Source organism: Gossypium hirsutum, chromosome D02 (genome assembly GCF_007990345.1).
Source record: "Gossypium hirsutum isolate 1008001.06 chromosome D02, Gossypium_hirsutum_v2.1, whole genome shotgun sequence".
NCBI lineage: Eukaryota > Viridiplantae > Streptophyta > Magnoliopsida > Malvales > Malvaceae > Gossypium > Gossypium hirsutum.
In genome coordinates, this window is record NC_053438.1 from 15,589,376 (window position 1) to 15,601,780 (window position 12,405).

Sequence of the window (12,405 nt, forward strand, 5' to 3'; positions counted from 1 at the left end):
GTTCATGCATTGCACGTAGCTGTAATTTTTATTTTGTTAGTGCACATTGTTGTTGCATTTCTATTATCATTGCATTTTAATGCATTGGGGATAATGTAAACTTTAAGTTTGGGGGAATGCATATGGGGTTTGGAAATATACCCACATTTCAATTTTTTTTGAGTTTAATAAAGCATGCAAGGTTTATTTATGGTTAATGCAAATGTGTTCACAAATTTTTGTTACATTCGATGTTTAATTCTTGAATCATGTAAATTATCAACAAATGAGTTGGATAAATTTGACTGTATGTTGTATCTTCAATTATTTGATGAATGATTTAGGTTGCATTAGTAATGGATGACTAGTAGCATTCATTGAGTCTTCAATGAATCTGCCTTTTACAGTTGCTTATATATATACTTATGAATAAGAGACACTTCAAAGTGGGTGTATTATGAAATTTTAAAGAGGGAACACTCCAATGCAAGCGTCAGAAAAATGAATCTGGCCAAAGGCTATCGCTGCATGAGTGTGTGTCGGTGCAATTGTGTACTCCTTAGGGGTTTGTTGCACTCCGTCGTTACTTTTCAGGAATAAGGGAATAGTAATACAACAATATCCCTTATTCGCAAAAAAAGAGAGATATATTTATGATGTTCATAGATACTTAGTGTTGTACAATAAATGTTGTATTGGTAGATAGAATTTAGGATTTGAAGCATGATACTGGTTTTGATGAAGTTACAATACTATTCATTCATAATTATGTATTGTCGATGCAATGTTTTTTCATTTGAATGTAACTCATTCATTGGGATTTTAGGTGATTCTAGTTTCTGTTTTACTTGAGCACAAGTAAAAACTCAAGTTTAGGGGTGTGCGGTAGTACTAGAAAAAACATATGTTTTCTCCCTACATATTGGTTAATTTGTCCCCATTTAGTTATCTTTAGCACATTTTTTAGCATTTTCAGTTTAGTAAATTGCATTTTATAACTTTGTGGATTTTAGCCTATTTATCCTTAATTTTGTCATGTTTTGGTACCAATGTCACTACATGAGTATTTCCTTATTGCACCCAAAATTTTCGCCGCACCTGACAGTTGTCCGGATAAGAACAAAAATGTGTGAGCTGTCCAGTTTGGTATAACCAACTTGTATGTACAGAGGTAGCATGATTCTAATGAAAGTACACCTGTGCTAATTGGAAGAATATAAAATATTCATGTGAAACGGGAAAAAAGAAGGCTTTTTGGGAGGTATTATCTTCTTCAACCTATCTTTTGAAGCTTTTTGGCTATCACTGCTTTAGTCTCCTACGGGTGAACCGATGTGAAAGGGAGGCAGATCAACTCTTGACGAGGAGCCCTGAGTGCGACACAAGAGGGAATGGAGAGATTCAAGTTGAGATTTTCTAAGAATAGTATTCTCCACTTGTTTCTTTTATATTTCTTTTCTAAACGATGGTGATTACTTTCTATTTCATGTTTGTACAGAAGTACTAATGATTTCTAGGTTAAATGTTATTATATTCAATCTTTCTTCTACTGTTTAATCTTTGGGTTTGAATATTTTTAGCATGGAAGTGTTATTGCGGTCAATGACATTGGAAAGTGCAGGACAGTTCAAGCTAACAAGCATGACAATGGAAGTTGCTTGAGGATTGGAGGAATTATCTGTTTTGTCTCAGTTGGATCCCTGATTATTTCCAAAGTATTTCTAGGGTCTCGAAAGGTCGATTTAAGACCCAAATGAGTATGTTTGCTATTATTAGAATTAATTATTTGTAATTATACTTAAGTTGAAATATTTGTTTAGATTTAAAGTTAAAGGTTTTGTTTTGTATAGTAATGCTCTGTAACCCTAATCCTGTGACGGAGATGAGTTAAGGGTGTTACAATGGAAGCTTGTTTTAGCTAGCCCATGTATCAATTCGATTAATTTTTAAGTTGTTAACAAGTTTCCATTCTACAGAAATTGAAGAATTAGGCTTTTATGTGATAGATATTAAGCTTAGATCTAGATAAGGACTAAGTTTTAAATCTAATTAAGCTTGTTAGATAACTTTGAAACTTTAGAGACTAAATTGAATAAATTAAAAAATTTTCATGAAATTATACTATGAATATAAAGTATAGGGTCCCTAATGAAGGAATGTGAAATCAGATTTTGATTCAATGCTTGATATCGAAAAATATGCATATATTGAGTATAAGGATTAAATTAAAAAAAATGTAAAATATGATTGGTTATGTGTTTGGATATCAATTGAATTTAAACTGGCATTATTTTTAGTATTGAATCATTGAACGTAGTTAAAGATGACGCCAGATTGTCGAGAGGGAAAGGAAAGGCGAGTGTCATTGACGAGTAGCGACAATTATGGTTTTTACTTTTATGATTCAAGTTCAATTTGTAAAAACATATAAATATACATATATACACATATTTTTTTTATATGATACTATCTATTGAGATAAGTGTATATTTCTATTGCATAATTCAATTACCACATGATAAGTGTATATACATTATTTTTATATGATACTATCTATTGAAATAAGTGTATATTTCTATTGCATGATTCGATTACCACATGATGATAACGATTGTCAAAAAATTGGAATATAGCTGAAATAAGTATGTTATAAATTGATATATGGTTCACAATATGAATTGATGATGGAAATGGTATGAAAATGTGATATTGATCATGTGTTGATATGTAAATGAACATTTTATACCCTATTAACTGTTCGGTCATAGTAAGATATAGTTTGCATGTCATAGTTTGTAAAATCTTACAAACATTCACATGGTCATGTAGTTAGCCCATGTAAGAGATTGTAGTCGTGTTTAATTAAAATCACCCTGAACATATAGAGCACACGACCATGTCACTTGCTCGTGTATGACACACGACTGTGTGGCCAAACCGTGTGGCACAAAATGTCATTTTAGGAACTATTTCAAGCTTAACCAAATTCATGCATAATCTAAGTTCAATTACAAATTAATGTCTACTCAAAATCTGCAACATTTCCACAACAAGCATACGAATATGATATTTTCATAGCACATTCATTCAAGATACCAATTTGCCTCAAATGACACCCCAACAATCAATCCTATAAGTTAGGCACTAAGCTTACTAAAACAGTCAAGTTTACACAAACATTTCAACCATTATATCACCACTATTTTATCTACAAATTCATACTTATAGCATGTTAATTTAATCATCATTTAAGCTATTAACATACATACATCTTCCATTCATCAAAAACACCTTCCAATATAGATATTCAAATCAATTACATATGACTATTCTTTGGTTTTTATGAAATCAATATTTTCCTTACCTAATCATGGTAATACTAGCGTATGATTTACTTAACTAATTCACTAACAAGTATCATTCATTATACCGCATTTATAATCACCATTTCAAGTCATCTAATCCAATATTTCCACAATTTGTCATTTTCCAAACAACTACCCAATAAGCCTTAATAAGCACCAGAACATACCAAAATTACCTATTCAAACTTAGTCTATACTTTCATACTTTCAAACCATTCCACATCAAAATATACCATAATTCAAACATTATCCAAGTACAAACCAAAACTATGCAACCGTGGTAAACACCTATGTACATGCCACAAAATTGAGTTTTAAATAATAGAAAGACTACTAAATGAATGTTGGGATAATGTGAGCTTCTCTATGATTCACCTGGCACATTCTGGAATTTGGCACTACAGGAAAAAAGGAAACAATGGGGTAAGCATTTCAAATGCTTAGGAAGTTCACAGGTATAAAACCCAGTAACTTACCTCAGGTATAATTATACACTACATGCAACTTAGCTTGGTAAAGTTTGCCTATCATGGCAAATCAAATATCAAAAAGATGAGTTGAACATTTTACCTCATCATATAACATTTGAATATGAAATAAACCAAATCATCAAGATTCGTATTTCAATACCATTCTCAAAACCAAATCAACATTTAACCATATGAACATCATTCTTATAATATCATATCATTCCATCTATTTATCAATTATACATCCAATTTCAATTTAATGTCAATTACTATTTCTTTTCTTTATTCGAATACCCATTTGAATTCATTGATTCATCACATTTCTATATCATCCCTCCAAGCTTGTATAATTGGTTCATATAATTTTTTAGATGCCATCAATATTCGTGAACTAAAATATGTATACAAATCATCAAATCATAATATCAACCCAATTCAAATATCATTTATTAAATATTCATTTTATGCCCCTATTAACCTAAATCGGACTCGAACGGATACAAGGAACCAGCCAAAACACCGATTTGGCACCTACTGCCTCATCAGACAATGCTGAAGCAAATAGTTTGCACCCAGCGCTCATCGATATAACCGAAGTAATTTGGCACCTAGTGCCTCATCGACACGTAGTCAAAGTAACCCTGAACTCTTCCTATCCTATGGTATGTAAACTATATCCGACTCTGCCCAAATAGATAATAGGGTAGCAGTTTACTCAATTTCATTTATAAGCTAATTTCTCAATTCAATGTTGTCATTTCAGTTGGAAAAAATCCGGTTTAAAAATGATTTTCTTGCTTAGTGAAAATTAAAATTTTAAAAATCGACCCAGTTTATGATATTTATAGGAATAAACCTAAACCGAATTTGTACATGTGTTTTTGGATAAGTTGATCCTTGATGTTTTTCGACTTTCAACCAAACAATCTTCTCCACTATTCTCGTACCACGAAATGCTTCGAGTTTAGGCTCGAATCAATTGAATCAAAACACATAACTAGAAAAGGTTTTCTTTTTGGGTTAAAATAGAAATTCTCTTTTCTTTAATAGAAACTAGTAAAATTGTTATTCTGAAAAATATATTTATAAGTTGAAAATAAATTCTCTTTTTTTTCAACAAAATAACAAAATCTTAAAATTTTTGTTAATAGGTCTAACAATGCCATCTATTTATAGGAAGAGAAGGTAGAACCCTTGTAAAGTTGTAGAGGTTTATTTTAAATAGAAAAACAATACCCTACTTAGAGTAGGAGAGGGGTGAATGACTTACCCTTGTATTTCTACTAAGGCTGCCGCCCCCTTCATGTTATATGAGGGGTTTTGGACCTCTCTCACATCGGGTGCAATTACGATTACTTCTTAGGCCTTTTTGACCCAATACTTTATAATATGATCCAACTCGATTAAGTTTTTCTATTTCTCAAAATAAACTTTAATATCTACATGTTAAATAATTTTTTTCATGCCAATTTTACCCTAGTAAAATTTTGATAATTTTACCCCGATAAAATTTCTAAAAAATTCATTCAATATGTCACAACTCAACATGTTTACTATGAACAAATGATTTATTTTCATTTTCGGGCTTCAAAACAGTCCAAAAACATAAACTTGTTCTTATGATCATTTTCTAAGTAATCCCTATAGGACTTCAAAAAGATCATTTCCATTTTTATTTTCATTTTCATTTCCATTTTTGGAAACCTACATTCATTTCAAAATGATTCCAATTCTCTATTTTGGAGAAAACCATAATTATTCCTAAATGTTTCTTATTTCTCTTTTCCAATTCATTGTATTCAGTTTTATTCAAACACACAATTCATTTATGATTTCAAAGAGCTAATAGAGGGACCTATTGGACATATGTAGTTGAGGCTAAAATGATTTATAATTAAGTTTCGACTTTTCGCCTATTAATTATAAACTCATTTAGTCGCGAAGCCATTCCACTATAGTATTGTGACCGAGCTCTCCCCAATGACATACCATTATAAAAGTAACTACTCAATGCTCGTTTAAAGACCTTGTCGTTAGTGTGTTACCTTCATAGGATATCCTTGATCTCTTTTGGATAATATTCATTCTCCCAATATGATCCTATTTTCTCTCATGGTAACCACTACATCTTCTTTCATGAAAATTTAATCACTATCAAATAGTGATAAAGTAATCCATCACAAAGACGGATGACCCGTAGACACATTTACTTTTCATCAACCATATAATTCCAATGAAAGGATATCATTTGCCTGTGTTTTGGGTTATGAATTCCACTATTGTGAATGATGCTACATACTACAGAAGTCGTACATCCAACGCACCAGCTTTAGACTCCTTATTTATTTGAACTCAGGCTTTTAATTATATCAAAGTGTACGAGTCATGCATATATAGTCTGTCATCCGCTCCAGATTTAGGTATGCTACACTATGAACATCATAAGTGAATAAATACACAAATAGATTCATGATTTATTTTACTTGGGTCCTGTCTAATGTACTATCAGTTCAATCAGTTACATCTATGTCTCTATCTTCTGGGAGTCATCCACTCTGATGCCTAAGACAAGTCATCTTTTTAATTGGACTTGATAGATGACATATTAGTCTTTTAATAGGTTTTATCATTTCCAATTAGGTTAAGGACATGTTTAGGTTCATCTACTAATACCAATTGTCTTTCCGTACTACAATCTGACCACATAATACCACTTAGTATTAGTTAAACATTAGACAACCAATGAGCAACATTTGATTCCATTTTCCTTTGTATGCAAAAACCATATGAGGAAAATATACAAATTATTAATGTAATTCATGAATAATTTTATTAACCATTCTATTCAAAAAAATTACAAGTGTACTTAGATGAAAATACTACACTCAGGGCACTAAATCCAACAATCTCCCACTTGCTCTAGTGAAGTAGATGAGTCATGTTTCCAATTCTTATGGCCCTCCACATGTTTCTCAAACAACTCTCTAGCTAGTAGAGTCTTATTAAAACAAACCTAGAGGATGTCCTTAGATGCGTTCTTTGAGTACATCCACTATTCTGTCAAATACTACCATCTCCCTTAATGTGTTTTATCATTATGTGATTTCTTTTAGGTTTAGTTATGTTCTCACTATTATCATGCCATAACTTTTCCATACCTCATATTTGGCCCTTTATAGTGAAGTTAGCAGTGTAACCATGCTTGACACTTATTCATACTATGGACCCACCATTTAGGATAAAAACACAGTCTAATGTCGATTTCCTTAAATCTTAACATGTTTGGAAGTCAAAATCAGTATATCCAATAGGAGTAAGGTCTCCTCTGTAATACACAAGCATATAATCCATCGTTCTCTATTAATACTTGAGTATATGCTTAACTGCTTGTCAGTGTCTTAGACCTGGATTCGCCTGATATCGACTTGCCAAGCTCACTGCAAAACAAATACCTGGGTGTGTGTATAGCATAGCGTACATGAGACTTCCTAATCTGAAGCATAAGGAACATTTCACATGTTTTCTATTTCTTTTGTTATCTTAAGACATTCCTCTAAAGAGATATGAAATCCCGATACAAAAGGTTGATTTTCCTTCTTCGAATCGGTCATTGCATAACACTCAAATGTCTTGTTTATGTATGAAGCTTGAGATAGTGCTAATACTTTGTTCTTATGATCCCTTAAGATTCAAATACCTAGAACAAAATTAGCTTCTCCCAAGTCCTTCATGCTAAATTGTTGGGTTAACCACAGTTTAACTGACGACAATGTCCATACATCATTTCCAATGAGTAGAATGTTATCGACATATAGAACAAGAAAGACCACCTTTCCATCCCCTAAACATTTGTAAACACAAGGTTCATCTATGTTTTGCTCAAATCCAAAAGTATTAATCATTTAATCAAATATTTAATTTCATGAGCGAAATGATTGATTAAGTTCATATATGGACCTAAGCAGTTTGCAAACTTTATGCTCGTTTACTTTAGCTGTATATCCAGAGAGTTATATCATGTAGATGCTCCCTTGTTCATTTTCTAGATCTCATAATTGAGAGTTGTCGCAATGAATAGTTATATGTGAATTGACTTGAACATGGCAACCGGAGAGAAGGTTTTTTTGTAATCGATACCTTCTTTATGAGTATAACCTTTTGCTACAAGTCTGACATTATAATTTTACAGTTTCCCATTTGGATTTCTTTTTATATTGTAAATCCACTTACACCCTATTGGTTTTATCCCTTCCAGTAAGTCTACAAGTTCCCACACTTAGTTGGAATACATAGAGTCCAACTCAGCTTTCATAGCTATTTCTAGAGCTTGGAATCAGCACTTTGCATCATTTCGTCATATGTGAGTGGGTCATCATCTTCTTGTTCAACAGAATCAATGTTAAGAACACTTCCACTAGATTGGAAGAACTCAGGCCTACGAGAGACCCTCCTCTTACGACAAAGCTCCCTATGCTACTTATCGTTTGCAGGTCTACTATTTGGAGTTGGTTCTAGAACTATTTCTGTAGGGTTTTTTATATTTCCCAAAAGCTCCTCGAGTACCTCTTTTCTCTAAGGTTTGAAGTCATTCATGTAACTTTCTTCAAGGAAAGTAGCATGAGTTGACACTATAATAGTTTGCTCTTTCGGGTTCCCTTTGGATATCCTACAAACATGCACAATTTTGTGAGTCCAACTTCCTCGCATCTTTATCCAATACGTGGGCTAGGCATCCCCAAATCCTTAAATTTTTTAGACTTGGCTTCTTGCCATGCCATAATTCGTATGGATTTTTCGATGCTGCCTTAGTTGGCACATCATTCACAATATAACAAGTCGTTTGTACCACATATCCCCAGAAAAAGATTGAAAGCTTCAAATAACTTAACATTAAACGTACCATGTCTAACAACGTTCGATTCCTTCTCTCTACCGCGCCATTTTTTTGTGGAGTGTCTGACACAGTTAACTAGGATAGGATCCCATTCTCTATAAGGTACCTTAAAAACTCATCAGATAAATATTCCCCACCTCGACCAAATCGAAGTGCCTTTATGGGTAAGCCTAGTTATTTCTCCACTTTCGAACGAAACTCTTTGAATTTATCAAAGGTTTCACTCTGGCGGTGAATCAGGTATACATACCCATATCTGGAATAGTCATCAATAAATGTTACATAATACTCGTAACCACCTCTTGCAAAAACATTCATAGGGCCACATACGTCAATATGTACAAGTTCTAGGGGTTTTTAGGCCCTTGTTTCTTTTTTACATTAAAAGATCGCTTAATCATCTTACCTTTCAAAAAAAATTCACATTGTGGAAGATCAAATTCTTTAAGTGAACTTAAGATGTCATCTTCACAAGTCTAGTTATTCTTTCTCAGTTAATATGACCAAGTCTCAAATGCCAAAGGTACGCCTTATTAGAGTAAGAATTTTTAAGTCTTTTATTCGATATTTCAGTCTCAAGTAGTGTGTACATCTTTGGTTTGATAAAATAGAGATTATTTGACATCAATTAGTTATAGATAAGATTTCAATATCTAAATATTACAATTCCATTATTGAAATTTAGGGTCAAGTCATCTTTATATAAACATGCAACGGAAATTAAGTTTCTTTTTAAATTTGGCACATAGAAAATGTCTTTTAAAATAATCTTCCTAAAATTATCAAAATAAATATGTACATTTCATATTGCTTCTATTACCACACTTGTCTCGTTCCCAGACTGCAACGATAAGCTCTTATCTCTAAGATCTTTTGTCTCCTCGTACCCCTTTAGAGAAACACAAACATGATTAGTGACTCACAAATCAATGACTCAGTGTTCTATTGAATCTTCCACTGAACAAGCTTCTATCGTCAAGAGTTTCATACATTTGCCTTTGGTAGCTAAGTATTCCTTCCACTATTTACAATTTGCCTTTAAGTTCCCTTTCTTGGTATAGAAAAAGCATTTAGACTTAGATAAGTCTTTGGGTTTTCTGGTTCTCTTCCTTTTCACTTGTGGTTGCCTAGAAACCTTTGTCTTGCCTTTCTTAGCTTTCATTCCCTTCTCTTTTGAGGAAGAAGCGATGATTATATTTGTTTTTGCTTTTCGGACCGATTGTCCATCGTTCAACATCAACTTATAGGATTGTAACTCCTTTATGAGTTGTGTAAGCATTAGGTTTTTGTTGCCAAGGTTATATATGACCCGAAAACTAACAAAATCCTTTAACAAACTTTTGTACATCATCTCAATTTGAATGTTCTGGTCCAAATTGGTATTTAACCAAAGTGTCGGGCTTTTTCTGGGCATTCATCAAGCTAGTTATGGAAAACTATCGAGCTAAGGCAGCTTGACCTCCAAACATGTCTTCTAGCTTATTTAAAATCACTTTAGCATTCTTACAACTCTCTAGTTGCTTATACAGAGTACTGATCACACTTGCCAGCATATAGCAACGAGCTATCTCATCAGACTCTTTTTAATGTTTTCTAGCCTTAGCTTGAGTGGCCGGTGGGCACTAATTATCAAGAACTATTTTAAGTTTCTCGCAGCTCAAGACAACTATCAAGTTCCTTTTTCATTCCTTATAATTATTTTCGTTCAATTTTTTTCAATGAGTATGTTCAATAAGGGAGCTAGTGTCATTTTCAAACTAAAAATGAAACATTGATATATTAATATCTTTGTATTAAGCAAATGTTTGAAAACATTTTGCAACATTATGATATGCATTAAGATGATGCATGCGTCTTACATCAAAACCTTGAAAACATTTGTATGTCGTTGCAACAATAATTTCTACACCCATTGAATCAAGCCACTGTGGGGTGATCATGATTAACTATTAAGAACATGGATTTTTATCAAATTAGTACATGAACCTAGTTCCTTAAAAATTCACATGTACTAATAATCGTGTAATGTTTGACCATCATTCTAACTTAAGTAAAGCTCCATGGGAAGTTACTTAACTAAAAGATCTTAAGTGTATAACCATCAACTCAACACCTATCGTATCATGCACCATAAAATAGTCATATTGGAAAATCTCACCGAGTAGCATGCTTTGACTAGTTGTCCTCTTTTGAAGACAAAATTTCCAAATGCATCGCATGATATTACCTACCATAGGGGCCGTTCCAACTACTATATGGTCATAAGAAAGTTCTATTTACTTTCAGGAAGACTCTTCAATAAAATCCACATGAGAATGTCTACCTTGGGGTAGGTCCATTTCATGCCATCACAAGAGGCTATTGATGGAGATCGTAAATCTTTTTTAGGGACCTTTTGCCCCTTATTATTTTTAAAAACATGCAAGGTTTTCAATTTTTGGTTTCAATCATCTATGATCAACATATGCATGACAAGTACATGTGGTATTATTTCCTAAACTATATGATATGCTATGGTAATTTTATAATATTCACATTCAATTATTCATAAGAGTCAATCAAACAATTTTGATTCTCCACAGTTTTACTTTTAAGGGAAAACCAAAGAAGTGAATGTGAACGGTGCACCAAGTAGATTCCTAGGACAATGAGGTGAGTCGTATTTGACCATTTATAAACCAAGTATTCCCTTTCTAGATCCAATCCTAGACATGCACCTTCTCATTACCACACTTCTCGCAGTAATCGAATAACCTAAAAGAGTGAATTAAACAATACAACACATGTATTTTCTTATTACCATACTTTTTATCTTTGATAGATCAACTGTGGATCATCTCAGACATATATATCACAATTATATCATAAAAAATTATTAAACATATATATAAAGAGATGGGTAATAAAATAAAATTGCCAGTTAAGATTTCCATGGTTCTATTTCTAGAAAATAAATAAAAAAATAAAAATTACATTGTTTTTCATCACAAGGAATTCCTTGTGTCTTCAACCACCATTGTTCTATATTTTCCTCGTTATGGACTCTTTTCTGGAAAAATTACATTTATGTCTTATGTCAGTTTCTAGCTCACAAAAGTTCTATAAATAAAAATTATCCTACGTGGAGATGATAGTCCTTAGCCTATTTCATAAGAACCACAACCTTGGCAAAAAATAATAATTATATAAAAAATATATAATACTGCATTCCTCTAAACATGTGAATAATTACAAGAATGTCACATCTTATCAAACATTAATCAAATAAGATAAAGAAAGAGATTCAGTATCGGCTTACACCATAAACATAGCACAACCAGGTTCAGAAACCAATTGTTAAAAAAAATCTGGTTTGAAAACGGTTTTCTTGCATAACAGAAAATTAAAATTTTGAAAATCGACCCGATTTGTAATATTTATAGCAATAAACTTTAACCAAATTCTGGAACGACAAAAATGTGCAAGTGTACACAACCGTATCAAGTAATAAAGTGACAAGTAATGTCGAGTTATCGTACCCACAAGGATTGTTCAAGAAAATATTTATGAAATGCAACTTTAAACAATTTCGTGATGAAAAATTTGAAGAAGTGTTGCAAAAACTAAAAATTAACTAAGTAATTTAACTAAGAAAAAAAATATAAGTACGATATTCCAATGCACGATTTCTAAAAGACGAGTTTAATCAATATGACAT